This window comes from Pogona vitticeps, chromosome 6, assembly GCF_051106095.1.
Source record: "Pogona vitticeps strain Pit_001003342236 chromosome 6, PviZW2.1, whole genome shotgun sequence".
NCBI classification, from domain to species: domain Eukaryota; kingdom Metazoa; phylum Chordata; class Lepidosauria; order Squamata; family Agamidae; genus Pogona; species Pogona vitticeps.
Window position 1 is genome coordinate 79,781,422 of NC_135788.1, and position 24,856 is coordinate 79,806,277.

Here is a 24,856-nt window from a genome sequence, read left to right on the forward strand (position 1 = left end):
CTGATGAAGGAGAATGTCTGCGTCCCCACTGTGAAGGTGTGCCAAAGTTGCTTATGCACATAATAGCCACATGCATTGAAATGTGCTTGGACTTTGGGCTAAGGTCTCCAGGTCTCCTGATTCAGGTAAACCAATTTGCATAATATGCAAATTTACATGTTATTCAAAGTAAATACAGTGGTGCCTCGAATAGCGAGAGCCTCTATTAATGAAAAAACCAAATAGCGATGTGGTTTTCGGGGCATTTTTTCACTTTGAATGGCAATTTTTCCTATGGGTGATTATCGAATAGCGATCTCCCCCCCCCCCATTGAGATGCATTGAATAGGGGAACTGTGGTTTGTGTTCACTATTTTTAAAGGGTTTAAAGTTAAAGTTTCCTGTTTGAAATGTTTGAGATTGCAAAGTGCACTGAATAAACCCTTTGTTAACCCAATTTGACCTTGTTCTGACTTTTTTTTAATTTGTTGTTGATTCTTCCCCCCCATTGAGATGCATTGAATAGGTTTCAATGCATTTCAATTGGGGAACCGCGGAATAGCGAGGTTTCCTATGGAGATTTTCCATTAACAACGGCAATTCGTTCCAATTGGAACGGATTAGCCGGCTTTCAATGCATTTCAATGGAAAACCTCATTTCGAATAGCGAGGAAATCCAATAGCGATGTTTTTTGTGGAATGCATTAACATCGCTATTCAAGGCACCACTGTACCTTAATTCTTGAATTTTTTTTCTACTAGTAGATTTCTGCCTTGGCATTATTTATAGAATAGCCTCTGACCTAAGACAGCCACTGAAGGATTAAGAGAGTTGGACTTGGGATGGTAGTCAAAAAGCATACTTGGCATCCTTGTTCCAACTGGATGTCAAACCTACCTAACAGGGTTGTTGGGAGGGAAGGTAAAACATGGAGAAGAGAATCATGTAAGGCAACCACATACATTGTTGGTATCTATAAATAATGATGTCCTGGCACACACAGGGCTTCTGTTGATATTTTCATGAGGCACCTATTGTTTTTAACTTTTTGTTTTTACTAATGTCAACTTATCCTCCTTCCTTCCATCCATGAAAATATCGTAGGAATCTTTGGTGAATGACATGCTGTCAAGGGAGAACAATCAGCTGAGGTACAAGAGGTCCCAGTGTTGCTCCTATTACTGCTGAAGCAAAATGCCGACTGGGACTGCCCCTTCTGGCTGCTCCTACAATCTATTTTTGTGCAATTCACGAGGAGTCTGAATTGTATGCATTGCAAAAAGTTAGGATGATTAATGCTTTATTTGAGAAGCTAAAGCACCGGATGGATGGTCTGCATTTTTCTTAACACTCAGCCAAACCTTGGAAACATCTTTGAAAGCTACACCTCAAAGAGATGTTTAGCGTTGGTCGTGATTCATGACATTGCATCACAGAACATAGCATGTTGTGGTCTAGCTCAGTGTCTCACGATATCTTTCTCCCTCTTGTTAGCCAGAATGCATTCTCTCTCTTTTAGCTAAGCAAGCTGTCATGAAATCCCAAAGTCATTTTTCTATCTATAGTGCCAATCCTACAATTAAATGCTACAGCAGACTACTTTCCTTTTACACAAGACTGATTCTAAGCAGTTCCACATATATCCAACAGGCAAGCTGCCACTTCCGTACACATCCAGCGTGATCTACCACTTAAATGTGAGTGCAGCCTGATTGGCTCCTCTGGCCTCAGCAGTTAGGCATGTGGGGGAAAAAAATCTCACAGTTGTCACAATGTTGGCTGAAACAGACTGTTTCAACACTACGAGATAGCCCATCATCAGTTCTTCAGCCTCTGTTAGATTCTTGTCTCCGGCATACAAACAGGACAGGAAGCTCCTTTTGGACACAATATTTTGCATGCTGTGCAAAATACTTGCATTTTGCATTAAATGCATTTTGCATTACATTAGTGCCTTTTCCCTGCAGACACCAAACACACACAGCAAGGACAAAGGGATGGCTGTTTGCTTAAAAAGGCATAAGCAGTCTATCCAATACTACTCCATTTGCAATTTCATGCAAGAAGGCAACACTACATTTTATGATAATACACATATTATAGAAAGTGCAAAAGTGCTTGAAAATGTACAAAAGCTTCTGAGATCAACCAACATAACCTTGATATCTTTTTAAAAAATATATATTTCTTGTGTACTGTATAATGACAAGGACAACCAAAGCTGAATGTACATCCCAATCAATCGTGCCACCACCATCTCACTTCATCTGTGTCTCCTTCTGCTCAGGGCATAGGTATGCTGGTCTATTTGGTGGCTCAAATTGTGAAATTCAGCATTAGTGGCAGCAGCAGCAGCAACAAAATGTATCTGTGATACAAAGAATTCCAGCGCAACCAGAAAAAATGTTGGTTAAAGAAATTGAAGAGAGCTTTTGCAAAGCTTTCAGAAGAAGACAAAGAAGAAAGATTTTACAGATGGCTTCTTCAGAAGTCTGCTTCCAACAACAGCGAAGGCCCTTCTCCTAGTTCAACAGAGGCAAGGTATAAGATATTTCTAAGGTTCCTGCTGCTGAAAAAAATTAACAGCTGATGACAGCACTGTGTTTTCCACTAGACAGCACCATACTATCGGAAACATATGAGTACATATCCTTATGTTACTGCTCAAGTTGCAAACTTTTTACTTGCTGTACGAGAAGGGCCTACTTATTGGAAAATGTTTGATAACTTGTCATTACTTCTAAAAAAACTTGTATTCTTTCTATTGTGTGTAAGTCGGTTGATGTGCATCTTAACAGGCCACATGACTGTAACAAACTTATTATTATTAGCACCTATCAAAAAGACACATACAAAGAGTAGCAAACATTTTATAAAATTATGTGTCTATAATTTTCTTTTCACATCATCACTGAAGTGAAAGGAAAAAAAAACAAACCCAGCACTAAAGGAATAATTTGACAATCGTCATAAATCACATTTCTTATGTAAAGTTAATGAAGTTCAACTTCATGTTAATAGTGGTCTTTTGTTTTCCTGACAAGAAACTATTTCTCCCTTATCTGAGTAAATAAAGTATATATGCTTGAATCCTAAGATAGTTAATATGCAGAAATTGTCACACTGGATTCATTCAAAATGTCTGCAAGAGGCCTTCCTGAATAATATAGGATGTGGCGTGTGGCCTTCTTGTGGCAGAGGGATATGGGAAACTTCCTCTCCATGGATTTCTTTAACTTAGGATCCAAGCCATAGCAAATAAGCAGCCTGTGCACTGTCTGTCAACAAATGAACAAATCTAAATAGACCAAACCAAGGATGGTTGTGTGATTCATCTAGAACAAGGGTTTTCAACCCATGGTCTGTGGCCTGGTGCCGGTCAATGGGCTTCCTGCAACTGAGCCCCAGAGATGGATCTCCACCTCCCCGCATGTACGCATGGTGGGCGTGTTGCACTTGCAGAGGGACATGTCACACCCACCCACGAGCGTGACACACCCCACATGCATGGAGCTCACCCCCCCCATGGTCCACGGTCCCAAAAAGGTTGGGGACCGCTGATCTAGAACACTGGTTCTTAACCTTGGGTTACTCAGGAGTTTTGGACTGCAACTCCCAGAAGCCTTCACCACCAGCTGTTCTGACTGGGGTTTCTGGGAGTTGCAGTTCAAAAGCATCCGAGTAACGAAGGTTAAGAACCACTGATCTAGAACAATCATGAAGCATAGCAGGGAACCACTCTCCACCTGCAGAACAATACCATGAAGCAACATCTTCTTGGGAAACTGCTAATTCACAACAAAACTACTTTGTACTGTTCCTTCCCTTTCCAGAATGAGGAGAAGAAATAAATCCTTCATCTTCTGGAAAAGTCACCATGCTCTTGTAAATATGCAGTGATTGGCCCTGGAAAAGAGTAGCCACTCTTTGGAAAGAGTTTTCCCTCTGTATACATGCACACAAACAAGTGGTGCATATCACATCCCACACCTTTATAAAGGCAAACTCCACAAGAAATGGAAGCTTAAGCTGTTGGGATAGTAAACAACCTTTCATGCTTTTTAATACTGGATATAAGTGGAATGTAGGTTTTTAGGACCTAAAGGAATGCTTGCCTTTTCCACTAACCAATTAGCAAAGGCCCCATTCCTGGACTTGAGGCAAGCCCCCACTCTCTCTTCTTGTTTGTTTTCTTCCATTGTTTATTTGCCCCTTTCCTCTTCTTTTCTGACCATTGCTGAGAACAGACATATAAAATTCTGCTCCTGCCCTCCACCATGTGGCTGCAGTAGTGGACTGAGACTCCGTCATGGTTAAAGGCTGAAATTTCTTTCTTTTCCTCCTTTTCCTCTTCTGATTGTAACTGACAATCAATTGTAAGTAAACATGTTATTTTTCTTTTCTATTTAAGCTACTTGTAGAGCTCCCCCCCTTTTTTTTTTTTTACAAAGGGCTAATTATCACTGGGATCTTTTTGCTATTCTTGCCTTTGTGCTTCAGGAGTTTGTTGTTATTTTAAAATGTATTTTATGCTGTGATAATCATAAAAATAGATAACCACATTTTCATAATAAAAGCTGGGTTAAATAGTTCAACTCTGCATTAATGAATAATGAATTCTTTAAGTGTTTTGATATTAAAGTGTGTGTGTGTGTGTGGAATGAATCCTGACTCAGGATGGAAAGATAGTATGGAAGTCCATCTATTTCAAGCAAAGAAAAATTATGATAGTGTTAAAAGGCTGCAGGGGCACATCTCTTCATCTGTGTACCTTCCCTGTAATTTAAAGTTAGAAATGGACAGCTGTGGTCAGAGTATGGGAACAAGACTTCACTAATTCCCATATCCTGTCATATATCCACATTTAGACGTCCTATGACAGCTTTGCTCTGTACTGAGTACAAAGCCATAGGATTCAGATGGTTTACATGATTCACTTACACAGAGCTATCCATCACCCTCCCCACATAGTGACAAATGAATATAGGATCTGGCACAACTGTGTACCTGATCACAAACTCCAGATGATAAACAGTCGTAAGCCTCTAGCTTCTAGGTTTTCACAGTACTTTACATAAGTTATCTTAATGATCAGCCTTGTAATGTAGGCCATTTTCATTATTATCCCCATATATCCCTCTTAGTTTCCTTTGAAAAGAAAGGAAGAAACTAAAGAATATGTTAATAGTTTTTTTCAGTGGTATGAAAAATATACTGGGCAGGTACACAGTGTAAGATTATTCTCATAATTTTCTCAGGCATATAGACTTAAGATGAGGCAGAGTATTTTATGACAAATCTGGAAATACAGCCCATTGTTGTTATCACATATTGCATACCAGTTCATCCGCAGTAGTCCCGTAATATCTCTTCCCCACACACCTTTGGGAAGATGTTTCACCTGAGGAATATCGCAGTGAAGACCTGCTGAAGAACTTATATTAAATAACTGACTGAAATGGAGATTTTGGAGACTCCTAACTTTAATAATATACTGTGATTCAGGTTAGAGTTGTGCAGTATCATTGAATCTCACTATTACCTAAACTAACAAATGATTTTTTAAAAAGCCCTGAAGGTATGTTTCAAAGATGTGCTAACTAACAAGCTGGCATAATTACAGCACTACATTGCCATCTGACTGTGCCCTAAGTAGACACAGGAATCATTTCCCTGCCAATTTAAAAGCTGTTAATTTGGGGTGAAATATGATGGAATTAGTCTAGTACTGGGATTAATAAATATCAACTCTGGGAAGATAATCAAACATTGAAGAAATTGTAAACAATGGGCTTTTTGAAAAAAGAACCATGTGGAACAAGACTTCAATCCTTCTCAGACATCCAGTGGTGATTACATATTAATCTGAATTCTGCAACTGTGTTTAAGAGTATTAATAAGGGTTTAACATGGACAGTGTCATGCAGGAGACGTAAGCCATCCTTCTCTTGGATATGCAGAGAGAAAGGTGCAGGAACACCTGGATGCACAAACCAGCTCTACAAAAATGTACACATTGGGTTGCAGTAAATCTCAGGATAGAAGCACAGAGGCAGGCAGCCAAGCAGTGGAGTACAAGATGGAACGTGTGAGGAACTGACACACTCGCAAGGGAAAAATGAAACAACATTGGGCTTGAATGAATCCAGACCCTCTTACATGTTCAGAATTACTGCTCCCCCTCCCGTACATTCTGTTTGGCTGGAAGAAAAATTTCCCAGGCAGTTTAACAGACCATGAGTGAAAGAAAGGTAAAATGAAAGAGGGAAACATGAAAGAACATGAAATGTTTCTGTACTCCCCTTTTCTTAAGAGCCTCTGTTTTGGGATTCAAAAAAAGAATACAAAAATGGGGCGGGGGGGGACCCAGCCTATTTCATCTTTTTCCCTTTTGTTCAAAAACAAAAAGCCCATCCCTAGTGGGATGCCAGTGTAATCCTCTAACAATGTGGGACGTCTTTGAGGAGAGGATAGAACTAGCTGGCATAGAATAGAATAGAATCACTTATCATAAAATTAGAAATCAATTCCTTTGAGCAATAATCAAGTTCTATCTTATCAAAAACTGACAGCAAAGCAATTTTAGAATTAAGTTTGATATCTTTTCCAAATATATCACATATTTCCTTAAAAATCAATTCCCAAAATTTCTAAATCAATTTACACTCCCACCACAATTGAGAATACGTGCCAATTTCTTCATTACATTTCCAACAGACCTTAGAATAGTCTGAATTTATTATGTTCAGTTTCACCAGAGTCATGTACCACCTTAAACTAATTTTAATTTTTTTCCCTTTAATCTTACCAACATTAATCTTAAAACTCTCATCTTCCAAATTTTTGTCCAATTCTCTGTTTTAATTTCTGTCTTTAAATCATGTTCCCAAATTGATTTCAAACCTTCTATTTCTGTCTCTTTTTCCTCTTGTTCCAAAATTAGGTTATAAATTCTACTTACTACTCCCTTCCTCAAAGCATCTTTCTCCATGTCTTCGTGTGATGATAGAAATTGTTCATACTTAGTACATTCTCTACATTTGCCACTAGTCTTCAACCATTCATTTGTTCAGCTATCTAACTGGATATAATTATACTAAGATAGTTTATTAGTTTGAAGTTTAACTATAATCTGATCCTTCGATCTCATTTTAATCATCCAATCCTTCAATCTGGCAACTTTTTTATCCTTAAACAAATCAGCTAAACCCTTCATGTTTGCTGGGAAATTGTCTATTTCGGTCACTAATTTTAGTGGTGAAGTAAAGGGACATATCTTCTTTTTATATCTGCTCCAGGCATTTAACATGTTTCTTTAAAAAGGGTTGTTCATCCTGATTTATTATGTTTCTTTTTACTACATTAAACAAATATTTTTCAATAATCCCCTTTATTTCTGAGGATTACCTATCCCACCAAATTAACTTTCCTTTGTTATATATAATATCTCCAATAAATCTCAGTTAATTCACTATATAATAATTTTTTATATTAGGAATACCTAAACCTCCATTTTTTTAGCCTTATACCAATATCTTTTATTTATTCTTGATTTTTTTACCTTGATTACAAAATCTATTAAATAATCCCTGCCAATACTTAAAATCTTCTTCTTCTAATTGTATTGGGAGCATCCTGAATAAAAAAGTAATTTTTGGTAATATTTTCATTTTGATCATGGTGATTCTCCCAAACCACGATAGTTTCAGTTTAGAATACTCCTGCAATTTATCTTTAATATCACTTTTTAATTTGTTAAAATTTTGCTTCTTTAATTTTTGAGTCACTGTAACTATATTTATACTTAAATATTTAATATAATTATATATTTTAAAACCATATTAATTTACATATTTATTTACAAATGTTTCTTTTTCATATTTATTGTAATTAAATATCATTATTTTTGTTTTTGTCAGTTATGGTTTCTAGTCTAATATCTTTTCTTTAGACCCTTCGTTTGTACACCTGAGGGCAACAGGATTGAAAGGTACTCTAAATTTGAATTAGTGGTAGTTGCATTCAGATACATACAAAGAGTGCCTGGTGGCTGAAATCGAAAGGTATGCATTTATTATATCTTTTAAAGTCATATTTCTATTATAAGGTCAGATGACATGTTTGCATATCATGTCCCACTGTTATTACCAGGACTTTTTTAATAGCTTTGTGAGCTAGGATGGAGATACTGGCCCAAATCCTGCTTGGTAAATTATGCCTGCATAAGAGTGATGGTATAATTGGAAGGGAAGATTGACAGTAATTTAAGAGCTCCTACTTTGACCTCGGGGGTAGTCTGGCTTGCTTGCTATCAGCCCTATTACAGAGACTGGTGTGACAAAATTGAAGAGGTAGCATTAAAGTCCAGGGATTCATCTCAATCTATATCTGGTTGGTGTTGTGACTCGGGGCAGAGAAGTTCATATATGTGTTGTGATTGCACAGCATCAGTATACAAAGGAGACAGGTGAAAAGAGAAGGGACTAAGAAAAATAAGTGGCTTCATCATACCATTTGGAGCAAGGTAGGGATCAGACCTCCAGAGTTGCCATTTGTGAGCTATCTTGATCCACTGGTCCTAGTAGCAGTGGCCCAGAATTAAAAAAACATATTTCTGTGTTCTAGCAGAGAGTCAAGGCAGCTACACAGGGCCTAGAATGTGTTGGAGTACACAAACAGTGGAATGAGATCAATCTAGCTTGTGAATTTAGCCCTTAGTGTCTCAGAAAAAAAATATGAGGAAATTTTCTTCACTGTAAAGGAATAATTTCCACACATTTTTCCTAAGAAAACAAGAAATGTGTTTATTAGAGAAATACACTTGGGGTAGGAAAGGTAACAGAAATCCTAGTTCCCACTAACTAAGTTAGAGAAGTCACAAACCATAGCTGCTCCTTTTCATCTCTAGAGACGAATGTCAAGATGTAGTCTCCTTGAAGGGGCAGGAGGGAGGTGTGAGAAGGAAATCACATCCACAGCCCTAAGAATGGCAATTTAAGGTTGAAGCAAAGTCAGCAAAGGTCAGAGCAAGTGGAGGGCTGTCTGGAAACCAGAAAAGGGTTTCTCCCCATGCAAAGACATGCATCTTCCAGAGTGTAAGCTGAGTTCCACCCAGTCATTTGCAACAGAAGGACACTCTTTATGTCATGTGTGCTGTAGGTGGGTCTTAATGGCACTTCAGTTGCTTGCCCTGACACCCTAGAATGTCCCCATGCTCAGTTCAGGATTGTCATATTGCTTGGTCTGCCCAGTTTCATTGAGATCCTGTGCCCTTTTGCCTGAATTCCCCTCATACTTGCTTTGATAAAACAGCTGATTCAGCAGCACATCTGCCTACCACCAACCCTTGCTGCCTTGCTTCTGTGACATCACAAAGATCCACCTCTGTGACCTAACAAGATTGCACTTTCTGGCCTCTTGTTTCAGCCCTGAAAGCATAGAGAATGGGATACCACTGACCAGGCAATCCTACAGAGGGATTCTGAGTTCTGATTCAAAGCAGATATCTTCCAAGATGAAATATGAGCAGCATCACTGATGCTGAATCCTGTTTCAGTCTGAGGACAGACATTATATTCAGGATCAAAGCAGATTATCTAAGACATTAAAGAAATCTTCAAAGCATCATGAGTTCTATTTGGATTCCAAAGAAGTAAATATAAAGAATATTTTGCTGAATTGTTACATTTTATGTCAATCATATTGACACATCCCATATGCTAAATCTATAAACTGTGCCACCTGGTCTTTTTTCAAAATAAATATCAGTATATTCAACACAAATGTCTCTAAACTCTGAAGAAAGAGATAATATATTATTGCATATTGATTTAGACTTAGCAAACACTTATAATGAAAGATGTTGCACTCCTTTGTAGAATGAAGGATCTGCTTAATTCTGTAGATTCCATGTCAAGATCAATGTTTAGTGCATGTCTATGGGTCCAAAAGAAAATCATTTCCTTTTAAAATTCAATTAAAAATACAATAGGATACCATAAAGAGATAACCATTGACTTTAATAATTGTCTTCAGGGTGAGCGTTGTAGAAGAAGGGATAACACTATTCTTCTCTGATCAAATTTGTATTTTAATTTGTTCTCTGAAATGGATGATGAACTCCTCTGAGGTTATGCATTTTATTAGAGCAACACTGGCAGTTTTTATTGATGTTCCATCCTGTAATATAGTACTGTAACTGAGGGAGCACCAGCACAGTGTGGTATTCTCTTAATTATTGATGTGGTTAATCAAATAGTGGCTATAGGACAGATCATATCTGCAATAAACAATATATCCCACATGTAAGAAGAAGGATGGGATGGCCTCCAAGGTCTCACATGTGTAAAAGGCTCCCAGAACCATATATTCAATGCTATATAATGTCACCCATTAAATATATACATGGAGCATTTTCCTTGCTGCTTAAGAACAGTTCTATACACAATTCTGTAGCAGGAAGCAAAAGTAATCTTCAAACAAACCTTTCAGCTATCCATATATGGTCCAGTTCTTGCTTCCATCAGCTGAAATTTTGATGAGATGGAAGAGTCAAGGTTGAGTTAGGGATGGATGAGAATTTTATCCGCCCAGTCTTGAACTGCTTCATTCAAAAGCTGAGCTTGCCAGCAGGACCAGTTGAAAGAAAGAAGAGTGTGTTGATAGATCAACATTTTGGCTTTATAGGAAGACTGCATGCAAAGCGTTCTGATGGTTGGAAAGAACTAGGAATTTATAGACACAGCCTTTTAAAATCTGCAGTTATCAAACTTGGGCAGCAATTCACCTTTTGCTACCATTAAACAGTTCATGACATTCCACAGATGGATAGGATTCTAAACCATATGGAACACACATACGGTTTTGAGAAGATCCTAGAGCACAGTCATCTTTCTGAAGGTAACCACTCTTTGAAGGGCTGTCTAGTCTACATTTCATCTTAAGTTAAGTGACCATGAAGAGAGTGTTCAGTTGTCCAATCACAGTTGGCATCTGGAAAGCAGACAAAGCAGGCCCTCAGGTCACGTGGCTGCAGCCCTTCCTACTTGGGTGAAAGGTACTGAATTCTGCTTAAATTCTCAAAAGAATTTCTAATTTTGCGCTTACACATCTAAATGAGCACATGGGGCATTTTTTACTCTTCTTTGGTAGTGCATTTGTTGATGTGTTAAGTGGCCACTCTATATGCATGGTAGCCAAGGTCTGGAAGTGTGAATATTCTCCTAGCAGACAAAATCATTATTCATCTTTCTGTTTGTGGTATTCATTTCCCTGCAGTGCTCCACTTCCCCCCCCCCTCTTTTTCTTTTTCTTTTGGAACAAGGGGGCTCATAATGAGCTTCTGTTTATTCTTATTTTCTCTGTATATGGTTTTAAGAGATATCCTACTTTATTCTCCCTGCAGCACCAGTGTGGGATTACTGTTCCAGTCCACGCTGTAGATCCTCACAGGCAGCAGCAGCCTATAAGGATTTCAAGACATCCATTTGTAGAAAATAAGTTTTGTTTTTTTAAAAAAAGAGCCACAAAAACCCACAAACTGAAATCTCTCTCTTTCTCTTTTTGGAGTCTTCTACAGATAGTGGTTTGTAAATGACACAGACAAAGTAAACTGAAGTATAGCATACCATCTGTTCTGTTGAAAGTCTCTGCAGAGGAGAGTGTCAAAAAAGAACTTTCATTTCAGGCATTGCTTTTAATTGCCTTGCTTTCATGGGATTATTTATGTTAATCTTCTGAAAGACATGCCCAGCTCCCATCAGTTTACATGGCAGCAATGAGAGTATTAAGAGAGAAAGAGTCATGTTAAAAGAATGTACCTTAACACAGATATTTCATAAAACTAATTGTAATATGTGCTGCAAAAATGATATCTGCATTCCCAAGGTGAATGCTTTTAAAAAGTGCCAGTAGAAAATATCCAAAGGGCGAAGTGTTCATAGATTCATATTCTGGAGGTTTTAAGAAGTGATTTATACCTTGCATTTGCAGCCTGAACGTGTAAAAGATGCGCATGGATTTGGGCAACTGCACACCTTTGCCATATTGTAATCCAATGGTTCTCAATCCCCAGTATGTTTGCCAGCTGTTGGGCGCAGATGTAGTTGAGATGGAAGGCAAGGTTTTGGAATTATTATTTTTATGTCTGTTTTGGTCATAGTAATATAATGCATTCTTAGTAACGTTGCTGCAATTTTTCTTTTATTACGTTTCTCTTTCAAGTTTAGTGTAGGTGTAAAATTTATTATCAACTGTATTATTACAATCTTTAATTTCTAATGGAGTCATTCTTTTATCTTGTATTTATTCCCAATGCCACTAGGACAGTTTTGAAAATATTCTTTATGCCCTTTTGGACATTTTTCAACCTCACTTGGCTCTCACTAATACTTGAATGTAAACATGGGGCTTCTGAAATTTGTGAACTTGTTTTCCTAGAAGTCTACAGAAATTCCCCCAGTCAGACTTCTGGGGGCTTTAGTTGTTAAAGTCTTGACAGGTATTTTCAAGTTCTTTAGCTAATAATTTTCATCTTGTGAAGAGGACAGAGGAAATTGGTGGATGGAGCTAAGCTCCATGAGAGCTACAAGAGATTATGGGCCTGGTAGTTCTTTTTGAGAGGATCCTATGCAGAGCCTAATGGGCTAAGACTACTACAGTTGTGCCTCGCTTAACGATTACCCCGCATTACGATGAATCCACTTCACGGCAATGTTTTTGCAATCGCAATTGCGATTGCAAAACAATGGTCTAAATGGGTTTTTTTTTGCTTTGTGAAGATCGGTTCCCTGCTTCAGGAACCGATTCTTTGCATTACGACGATCAAAACAGCTGATCGTCGGGTTTTCAAAATGGCCACTGGGTGCTCAAAATGGCTCCCCGCTGTGCTTAGGGATGGATTCCTCTCTATACAGGCAGCAAAAATGGGCGCCATATGGAGGATCTTCACTGGACAGTGAGGTTTTAGCCCATTGGAACGCATTAACCAGGTTTTAATGCATTTCAATGGGTTTTTTAATTTCGCTTTACGTTTTCGCTCTACAGCGATTTCACTGGAATGAATTAATGTCGTTAAGCGAGGCACCATTGTATATTCATAATCCCTTGTAACTTCCAGACATCTTAGTCCTGCCCACTCATTACCCCATCCTCTCCACAGGAGACAAACAGCTGCTGGAATTTGAGTTAGGTTACGAACTCAAAAACACCTGTTAGGACTTTCAGATCTTAAAGCCCCGGATGTCGGCTGGGGAAACTGCTGCTGATTTACTTGAGCTGTAGTCCACAGATTCCAAAAATCTCTATTTTCACCAATGGGGAAAAGCAGATTTCTAGGGCAGGTCAATTGAGTGGTGCAGGCAGGAGAGAAAGGGTTTTGGCCAGACATCATCTGTAAAGCTGGATGCTCTGTTTTATTTTTTATCTCCCCTTCTTTTTTTCCACTCTGGTCACCAGGAGAAAGCCCCCATCAGCTTAAAGCCAAGCACTAGGAAAGGAATGAATGAAGGATTTAAAAGGACAATGGACACAGCTTTCTTTTGATTGCTGCAGCCACAGTACAGGCTTTGATGATTTAATCAGTTCTTTGCATCAGAAAAGAAAAGGAAGGTTCCTTTCTAAAATGGAGCATACTTTGCTTCTTCTTTGCACCGACTCGGGGTCTTTCTGCATTTTTCTTTCTTCTTCTCCACTCCTTCTTGTAAGACACAAATGCCAAATTTCATATGAGAGAGATATATAAGAGGGTCCATTTCACTCAGATTAACACCTTTGAGATATTTGTTCTTTCCCATGTTTCTCCTAGAAATGCAAACATTGCCCTGAATTGGTTCATTTGCATACATTTGTACATTTGTTATACATTTATATATTTGTTCTGTATACTCTGACCAGGGTCTTTTGTTCACAGCTATTGTCCATTTACTGCCTGAAGATGGTCTGCCTTTCCTTGTCCACTGCATACATCATATAGATATGTCAGGACGTCTGGACATAGTGGACAAAATGAGCATTGATATGGTAATATTTACAGATTATGTTGTATATTCATGTATCTTAGAGAATACCCACTGGTTGATTCCCCTCTCCTCCATACAGTTATTATCTGACCTTATACTTTTATTTGGATTCACAGTAAATGGCAAATGTCTAGTGAAGGTGGATATGCAAAATGTCTAATAATTTTCAGGTTTTTAGAAAATGAAAAAGAATTAAATTGGTTCTATGTATAATTGATAACATGCCAGATGATGTATTGTGCGAGAGGATAAAATAAATAAGTTAAAATTATGTATGAACACACCACCTGGTTTCAGGCATCTTTATTTTCTTTTTAATCAAAATGAATTCATGCTTCTAAGGTTATCAGGCCATAACTAGGATGAAGCAGGCATGACTTTGCCCTATGGCAATGAACACAGAGGAGGGTGCCCTTCCCTGGCTGTGGGCCCAGACTGCCACCAAATGTCAAGATAGTGGTATCTCCTGACAGACCAGGCCACCAAGGAACAACAGAAGAAAAAGCAAAGCACGCTGTTTATATACTGGCCCATAGTGCTTCAAGCACTCTCTGGGAGGTTTACAAGTTAATTATGCAGGCTACACATTGCCCCCCCCCCGAGAACTGGGTACTCATTTTACCAACCTCGGAGGGATAGAAGGCTGGGTCAACCTTGAGCCGGCTACCTGGGATTGAACCCCAGGTCGTGAGCACAGTTTTGGCTGCAGTACAGCAGTTTAACCACTGCGCCACAAGGTATTTGGTATACCATGCCTTGCTGAAGAAGTGAAGGGCAGGTCTGCCCAGAGCTGAAAAGTAGTCAGCTCATTGGTGTACGTGACATGCTAAACAGACAGAGGGAGAGAGATGGCTGGATAACTCGGCGAGTAGGATGTCTGACTGTGGAGCCAGAGTTCAGGATGCTCCCAGAACTAGGGAATGGCAAACCACTTTTGTTTACCTTATACCTAGAAAACCCCAGAAAAGGTCACCGTAAATTAGAACTGACTTCGCGGCACATAGTTTTGTGTGTGTATGTGTGTGTGTGAAACACACTTCTGATTGGCGAAGTATCTCTGACATGGCTGCTGATTCCCTGTGGAGGACAGGAATTTATGACAAGGAGTTCAGTGCTCTAATTACTCCTGGTATTATTTTTACATTATGAATTATAAAGTTAATTTAGGGCTACGCTTTGTACTGTTTGTCCTGAGTGCAAAGATTGTTAGTTACAACTCTGAAGGTCACACATTACATGCACTAACTTGAAAGGAGTAGGATTCTACATAGATTGCTTTACTTCAGTGCTTTTCATTGTGTATTGAAAAGGCGCAGCCACAGATACATGTCCCTTTCTTCTCATCCATGTTGGAACAACTGAAGCAGCCAAGAGGAATGATGAAGAAATCACATCAGACTTTGAAGCTCTGGGTGGGGAACTCAAGGACTTTGGGCCGATAGTCTTCTCCTCCACCCTACCAGTCCTCAGAAGAATAATAGAAAAGGAAAGAAAAATGTTCCAAGTGAACAACTGGCTAGAAAGATGGTGCCAATGAGATGGGTTTGGATTTTGGGACCATGGGCATTTGCTTCCTGAAAGATGGGCTGCTGGCACTACACAAGACCTGGAAAAATGTGTTTGGCCACAGCATGAAGAACTTCACCAAGAGGGTTTAAACTGAATTGGAAGGGGGAGGGAAACACAGAGGTAAATCATAGAACAGTGAAGTTGGAAGGGGCCTATGAGGCCATCAAGTCCAACCCCCTGCTTGATGCAGGAAGGTAGATGTACGTAGGTTGATGCAGAATACGAGGAACAGATTGAGCAGCTCTAATGGAATCCAATAATAATCTTTATAAAAATGGGGGAATATTTGGCTCAGTAATACTGAGAAGGATCTTGGAACGGTTGTAAATCACAAGCTGAATATCAGACAACAGTGCAATATGCCCCCCAAAAAGGACAAATCCCATTTTAGCTTGTATTAATATAAGAATAGTCTTCAAATCCTGTGAAGTACTAGTGCCCCTCTATTCGGCATTGGTTACACATTTCTTGAATACTGTGTCCAGTTCAGGACATGGCACTTTAAGAAGGATGCTAACAAACTGGAACAAGCTCAGAGGAAGGCAACAACACTGATCAAGAGACTGAAAACCAATTTCTATGAGGAAAGACTGAAAGAACTGGGCATGTTTAGCTTTGAGAAAAGAAGGCTGAGGGGATAGGATGGCATTTTTCAAATACTTGAAAGGCCGTCATACAGTGGAAGGGCAGGATCTGTTCTCTATCATCTGAGAGTATAGGGCATATAATAATCGGCTCAAGTTACAGGAAGCCAGAATTAGGCAGATATCAGGAAAACCATCTTACCTGTTAGAGCATTACAACAATGGAAACAATTACATGGAGAAGTGGTGAGTGTTCCAATGCTAGATGCATTAAAGAGAAAAATGGACAACCATCTGTCAGATCTGTTTTGATTTGGATGCCTAGCTAGAGCAAATGTGTTGGAATCAATGGCCTTATAGCCTCCCCCCAACTCAATTATTCTATGATTGTAAATTCCTTCCTCTTTGGTGATATTGTGATCCAGAATATTTTTCACCTTTTCAAATGAAGAAAAATGTAAGATCACAGTGTCATTGCCTGTGCTACCATGCACAATTGGCAAAATCGGTGTCTATGGTAGAAGCCAACAGATACCAAATTACCATGCAATACAGCAGTGGCTAAGAAAAACTACACTCTATTTGTGCATTATGGAAGTCAACCGTACACGTTTCCACTAGCTCTCTCATTGGCAGAATAACTTTCTCAATAAGTATGTGAGGGATTAAGGAGTGGTCGTAGTGACCAGATAGGCGGGGTATAAATGGAATCAATCAATCAATCAATCAATCAATGAATCAATGAATCAATCAATCAATCAATCAATCAATCAATCAATCAATCAATCAATCAATTAAACCTGGAACAAAGCTAAAGCTTGGCTAGAAGTTGTAGGCTGAAGTCCTGTGGCATACATTTGGCATGTGGAAAGGTGATGACATGTGCCCCCAGGGCCTCTACAGGCTATATAATCTCATATCCAAAGACATAGGATGATGCCCTCATTTGTCTATCTTAAAAAGCCTCTTCTTTTAGGGCAGTGTTTCCTAACCACAGATCCCCTGATGTTCTTGGAGGACAACTCCCAGAAATCATAACCAGCACAGCTAGTGGTGAAGACTTCTAGGAGTTTCAGTCCATGGACATCTGGGGACTGGAGGTTGGGAACCACTGCTCTGTGGCGTGGTAGCAGTTTCTTCACTACTTTATTTTAGCTCTAAGGGAGGATGGGAGGAGATCACTTTTCTCCTAGGGGCCAACAAACGTCCAGGATCTCACTGTTTATGAGTGAAAAGCAACAATAGGTGGGCTCTACCTCCCTGCACTACATTGGGTGACTTGTATATGGGCATTATAAACACAAGAGAGAACAAAAAGGAACAGTTTTCCTGAGCCAGGGTGAAGCATGCTCCCATCACACTGGAGTATCTGCAGCCTGTGCAGAGCTACTTCCAAGATGGAGAGATGTCAAGACATGGATTCCACTACAAAGAGTTCTCCTTTGGAAGCACAGCCTTTCCTTCCCTTGCTGGCATTTTCTACCAGTGCAACTATAGCTTTTGCTTCATGTTTCAAACCAGTAGTCCTCCAGTAGTTCAGGAGAACATTAGATAAAGAGGGGTCCTTTCAAGGTCCTTGTCAGTCATCAGGTTAATCTAGGATCATATTTCATAGAAAGTGGGAGGCTGAATCAGACTAGATTTTTACATGCTAACGAGAGGAGCAGGTTGAAGCTGCGTGTTCATTGGCAGGGTACTGGGGGTGCACTGGGAGTGTGATTGGGCACACATGCCACATGAGACTAGCGACTCATACGTCAGTAACCGCACCTCTTGTGCATGCATAAGATCCTAAGAGGATTTCACCTTTAACAATGTGTTAGGATGCAAAGAGAGGCTAGTGGAACAAGCAGAATAAACTTCCATGTAGCCAGCCTCTTAATCATCAGTGGAAATTTGCAGGTTTGTGCTTTTGGACTACAGCTTCCAAAATTCCTCACACAGTGTAGCCTCAAAACATAAATCTGCATAGAATTTGTCACAATACATATGAAAGTACTCATCCCTGAAAAGCATGGGCACACCCTGGTACCGTGCAGTATAATTCTACGTAATTCTCTTTCTCTCTTTCTCTATTCTGTTTTGAGTTATGTCGGGAACCGTTACCTTATATTGATTGTTTTTATTACGTGTTTGTGAACCGCCCAGAGTAGACTATGTCTAAATGGGTGGCACATAAGCTCAATAAATAAATAAATAAATAAATCTATAAATCATCTATGACTCCTTCCTTGGGCTCTTTCAACTCCTTCTCTTCTATAGGACCTGAAAAGCTCAGCCAACAGCAAGATAAATCATTCTGTCTAAAACCAAGAAATCATAATACCTGATAATTCCCTTTGCAATATTTGAACAACTTCACCAGTCAATACTATTTATTTATTTATTTATTTATTTATTTATTTATTTATTTATTTATTTATTTATTTATTTATTTATTTATTTATTTATTTATTTATTTATTTAAAACACATCTTTTTCCTTTAAAAGGACCCAAGGTGGCTTACACAATTAAAAATGACTCATGATTCGCTGTCAAATCCGACTTACATCCTACTGGCAACTCAACTCAGACTTGACCTGGTTATTTTAAAAAAAAGACTTGAACTCAACTCATGACTCAGACACATTTTTCCAAGTCACATTTTCAAGTCCCTTTCATTTTAACATAAATCTGAATGAGAGGCCATTTGTCTGTCTCCCCTGCAGGTCTCCATTAAAATAATAGGGACATGAAAATGTGACTTGGAAAAATGATTCTGAGTCACAAGTTGAGTCTGAGTCTATAAAAAAAGAGAAGGAGGTAGTGACAAGGAGGGACATAAAAGAGAAGGAGGTAGTGACAAGGAGGGAAGTTCAACCTGCCAAGCTCTAGTCTGTTTTTCCTGGTGGGGGTGTAGCTAGGCAGCCATCAATCCATCCAGGGAAGTCAAATAGGGTGGGGTGGGGTTTTTATTTAAGCCTCCCCCTTTCACTGGTGGCCCCTTACCAAGATGGCTGCCTTGGATTCCTCTCACAAGATTGAGCTCCCCTCCTCTAGCAAGAATCCCTGGCATATGCTTTTCGAAGGGAGTTTTGCTACTTTCGGAGAGAGCGTCAGGGTGTTGTGCCAGAGCTTTGAGGGTGGAAGGTCCCCCTTCATGCTCCTCCTTCCCATCAGGCCTCTTGGGGTAAGGCACCTGGTCTCACCTGGAGGAATAAAAGAAGGGAGAGAGAGAGAAAGGGAGGAGGAGATGGAACGTTCAGCCTGTGAACTTAAAAGCTTTTTAATTTAAAAAAAAAACTTTTAAAAAACTTAAAAACTTTTTGAAAGCTTATTAAAAGCTTTTTAGTAGGGACCTGGAACTCAGACTTGAGGCTTCGGACCTGGGACTTGGACCCAAAGATTTGCCAGCATCCTTGCTCTCCAGGAACAGGAGCAGCTGATGCAGTAGTTTTAACTGTGCAAGTGCACTCCTGGCCACAGCTGAAACCTGGGCATCCAGGTTCAGAGACAAATCCAGGAGCACACCCTATCTGTGCACCAGTGTTTCAGGAGGATGTAACCTCATCCAACCCAGGCTAGACCCCTGTTCCCTGGTCTACATTTTGTTTGACCAGAAGTACCTCTGTCTTTTCTGGATTAAGTTTCAGTTTATTCACCATCATCTACTCCATTGCTTACACCAAACACTGATCTAGAACTGAAACAGCTTCCTCAGATTTAGATAGAAAAGAGTTGGAATTGGGCATCATCTGCATACTGATGACACCAAATCCAGAAACTCCAGACAACCTCTCCTAGCGTTTTCCTGTAGATGTTAAATAGCATAGGCCAAAAAACACCCGACCCTGAGGGACACCACAGGCCAATGGCCAGGCTGTTAAAAAGAAGTCCCCTGCTCTCATTCTGCCATCAGGATATCTGTTACTGTTTTGTAAGATAGATTGGCTAATTTAGACAAAGATATCCTTGTACATTATTTCTTATTTGTTCACCACATTTCAGAGATGGGATGTGTGCATTAACGTCTTTACTCATAATCCTTTTGAAATGATGAGATACACGAGTAAGTAAATAAAAACTTATGATCAGGATTTCATTTCATATTACATAAATCTGTTAAGCTCCTTTTCTATTGTTTTAATAGTCGTGACAAACTGAAGGAGATGGCTAGACACTGAGTGAAGAATGCTAACAATCTAGGCTATTTTAAAAAAAAACATTAAAAGAAGCTCAGTTATGAAAATATAGTATTAGGGTGAGCCTCAACTGCAATATTCGGTTAAAATCTCAATTCAGGGCACATCCGGATAAGTGAAGATGGGGTGGCCTGGTTTGCACTTAAAAGGTTCTTATCTTTAGTGCAAACTATTTTATTTCTCACTTGAAAGATCCTTCCGTTCACAGTGATCAATATTTTTTCTCTCTCATGAGAAGGGCCCAGACAAGTCTTAAGATCACTCCAGTTTGTCCCCCTTATGATTCATGACACTCCCCTCCACCCCCTTCCCCTTTCCCACAGCAGGTCACAAGGACTTTCCCTTTTTTTTTTTTTGTCCTAAACAGACTCCAACGCCTGGCGTTGTGGGGTGGGTGGAGAAAGAATGGGGCTGCTAGTCTGATTAGCCAGCCACTTCACAAGCATTGTTCACTTCAGGGGACCACTGCAATCTGCACCCCAGCCTCTGCTGAGGGCCAAATGTCACATTACCTGCACCCATGTGTGATGGCTTTAAAATCCCAGAAAGCCTCCTCAGTTGGAGAGAAGCCATCTTATAATGCAGGAAACCTGCAGTATAGAAGTGAGGCATCCTTCCCATGTATAGCTCCACTGCCCTCTGATGCTTCTCCTGGAGTGAAGCTGAGCTATGGGGAGGGAATTGTAGCAACCAGGGGACAGGGGTGTCAAGGTTAAATGCATGTGCACACGTACACCTAGGTGCTTCTTCACAGAACATACCCAGTGTATCTGTCCCACCCACCTACCCCATCTAACACGCACATGCATCATCTGTTGATTGGGGCTCAAGGACTCTCTCTTTTTTAAAAAATTATAACACAAACAAACATACAAGACAAACAAAAACTTATGTGCGGGGAGGTAATTTCCATATATCCATCTAGTACATAATTCTAACTACATAAACCATATTACCCTACTAACATATTTAGACCATTATTAAAATGTGACTTCTTAACTTTATAATGATTAACATACATACATTATCTAAAATATAAACTTAGACCTATATTGATCTTACATTCAAACAATTCTGTTGTTATATTTAACATAAGACATTCTAGTCTAAGATTTTTATATGCATATCTATTACCCATATATGTGAAAATCAACAATTACTAACGCTATATCATAGTATAATTGTATCCCAGCATCCTTATTATATCCAATTAAATGCCAAAATAATAGTGCTTAAAAATCAACAAAAATTAATATTTTAAAAAGAAAAAGGATATCTATATATAAAACCTTAGCTACATAGTCATATTATGATTCATATATTACTTAGTGTCTTTATATCTCTATCTTGTCATCAATAACTTCTAACAATTATATTCAACATGAGCATTCTAAGTTAAAAGTTATATGCACATATTAACAATTTAAATCGTTCAGCAAGTAACTTTCCAATTTTGTGTTATATTTCTCAGCTCCATGTATAGACCAGGGATCCCAAATTGCTTATAGCATTATAAACCTAGAATTAATTTCTTGCATCCTTTTTACCAATTTTGAAGTGCCATTTATAAAATCTCTTTAAACCATTTTCTCTCTGATTTACTAAATATATCCCTCTATCAATCATATTCTGCCTTTGAAGCCAATCAGTATCTAGTCTATAATCAACATTTTGTTGCCCTTCCAGCTTTGCCTTCCCACTTCCCTGCCTTGAGTGTTCTCCCATCAAATTGATGTCTATTTTTGGAGTGATCTTCTCCTTTATATGTATCCCTCGTTCATTCACCTGACCCTCCCTCACACCATACAAACTCATTATTCTTTTTGGGGGTTTCACCCTCTTTCCTAACAACAGATAAATTCACACTCTCTGGTGCTGCCTCTGCTTTGATAGGTTGGTCTGGCATCTTCAGGTCCTCTTCTTTTCCATTCCATCCTGAGAACAACATCTTAACTTCAGAGATGTGGGCTGTCACGTAATTAACAATGTTCATTTGGATCTCCTGTAAAGCATTCTTAAAATAGTCCTTCATTATTGAGTTGGGCAGCGTACTCTCTGGTTCCTGAATACCTGCCTAATAACTTTTGGGATTAGTAAAACAATTCAGAAGTTCTGCAAGAAAAACACGGAAAAATGAAAAATTGTCTCAGTGGTCCATGGTGAAGAAATTGGGAAAGCATCAAAAGAGCAATATTTCAGGGAGATTCTTTGTCCTTACTGCTGTTTAACATCTCACTAATCCCCATGTCAATAATTTTAAATAAAATTGGATTGGACTACCATATTTCAGACCAAGAAGGAAAAATCAATCATCTGTCATACATGTATTGTATAAACTATATAGATAAATCTCCTTTAAATAAATCAAATTTATATAGCCTAATTTGGATAAATTTGGGACCTTTTTTGTTTGAAGGATGGTGTTGCATAGGTAAAATATTTCCTATTTTCATTTGTAAGAGATAATGACTGTGTGTATCTATCTATACAGTATATATATCCTTATGAAAATAATAAGAAATAGAAGTAATTAAGAAAAACATTTCAGTGTCTCTGGAAGTTGAGTCATGGCAACTGGACTTCTTATTAGGCTGAAACATAGCTTCTTCAGTCTGAGAAGAGTTGGTAGGATATATCATGGATCTCCTACCAACTCTCCTCAGACTGAAGAAGCTACTTGGATGAATAGGAAAATGTTTCAACCTAATAAAAAGACCAGTTGCCATGACACAGCTTCCAGATAACCTCACCTGGATGACTGAGAATCTCCACAGATTTCCGTTTCCTTTCTTCAGAAATTTCAGCATACTTGTATATACATACCTATGGTTGGCTGGATGGTTCACTTACTTAGAGTCAGAAATTGGAAGTTTGATTCCCCACTGTGCCTCCTGGGAGAAAGGCCAACTTGTTTAATCTTGGGGTAAACTGTGCAGCCCCAGAGAGCTTCCAGAAGAAGGAAATGGCAAATCACCCGTTTTTTTTTTTTTTTGCTGAGGCTTGGTCAGCCACTACCAGAAGGGAAAATATTTCATATTGTGTGGTACACATTCAGAATTTTCTAAAACATCAAGTTTTTCCCATTCTAAATTATCATTTATAATGTTGTTAAATTGTTGAAAATCAATGGAAAGATGATTGCCATCCACCCATTGTTCTAGAGGCAACAGTTTCTTAATTCCTGTTTCTTATGGAGGCAAAATCAGAAATATAAAAGTTTAGAATATTTTAACATGCTTCAGAAATTACTTAATGCATGGGGGAGAAGGAGGTCCCCAATATAGATTAATAGTCTTCTTGATGCAAAATGGCACACACACACACACACACAAAAGTAAAGAAGGCAAAGATATTGTGGCACCTTAAAAACTAACTGCTATACCTGTATTTTAAAGTGAAATTTCATTGAAAAGTCCAGTTCTTCACACATCTTCAGACATTCATACTCATCTTAACTTTGCTTTACCAATATGAATTAGTCTTATGATTTGGATCGTCTTGAGTATAAACTATTGTGGAGTTTCATGGTAGGTACAAAAATGATGGATTTATGTGTTTTAACACCTTTTGCTTTTAGATGTTGCTACAGGGCATAACAAGTTTCAATTAATGTACGTGAGCTTCCTGTTAGCATTTGTTCAGATGAATTATGCAGGAACTCAGAATAAGAACAAACTGCATGATCTATAGCTGTTGTTTTTTTTTCTAAGGACTAATGCTATTAATTTACTTTGAGTCAATTTTTAAACACTGAAGAGTCTTTTTGAGATTCAATGTAATGTGAAACTACTTGTCTCCATCATCCTTTTTCACAGTATTTTGGAGAGATAAAACATGGGCAAAGAAGCACTGACTTTTTTAAAATAAAACTTACATAACTTCTTGACACATCAGAAAGTATGCAATTGTACAGAAAGTAAGTTCCACAGAGTTCTTGTGACATCCTTTAAGTACAACATTGTTACTCACAAATGCATTAACATCATGCTTTATCATGTTAAACATTTTAGCCAAAAACAATTTACATTGTTTAAAGCCATTTTGGTTCCTTATCATTTTGAAGGAAGCAGTACTGGGTTCAAGTAAAAAAAAAATCTAACAAAAGGGAGATAGCAGAGAGAAAATGGACCCTCTGAAGTTCAGCAGCAGAACAGAGGTGCAATGAATAATAGAAAGGGAGATTGTATGTGCCATATTACACTCCAAGCTGAAGCTCATGACAGTCTTCAAGGCCCTCCATTCTGGCATGAAGAAAAAAAGGCTTGGATGGGTGGTATGGAATAGCAAAATGAAATGCTTGTGGTAGTCATGGTCATCAGACTAGAGATGAGGCAACATGTTCCAGTGGTCAGAGCCACAATATTCTGCTAAAGAAACAGGGATTCAAATGCAAGCTAAATGCAAGCTGAATCCTGTGCAGGAAAAATATCAATAACAATCCTATGCAGTAGGGGATTTCTTTTGCCTTTTCCAAGTGAATCCTATGCAGGGAAGATTCCATTTTGTGCCAAAATGGTAGCAAA

The 24,856-nt window shown here is 38.7% G+C and overlaps 1 long non-coding RNA gene across 1 annotated transcript; it reads left to right on the forward strand.

Annotated features, from left to right (window-relative positions):
* LOC144583583 (uncharacterized) lies at window positions 1-20,759 on the forward strand. The gene is made up of 2 exons (XR_013537462.1): window positions 1-125; window positions 2,268-20,759. It is a non-coding gene; the product is annotated as an uncharacterized LOC144583583 (long non-coding RNA).
* Window positions 20,760-24,856: the final 4,097 nt, after the last annotated feature.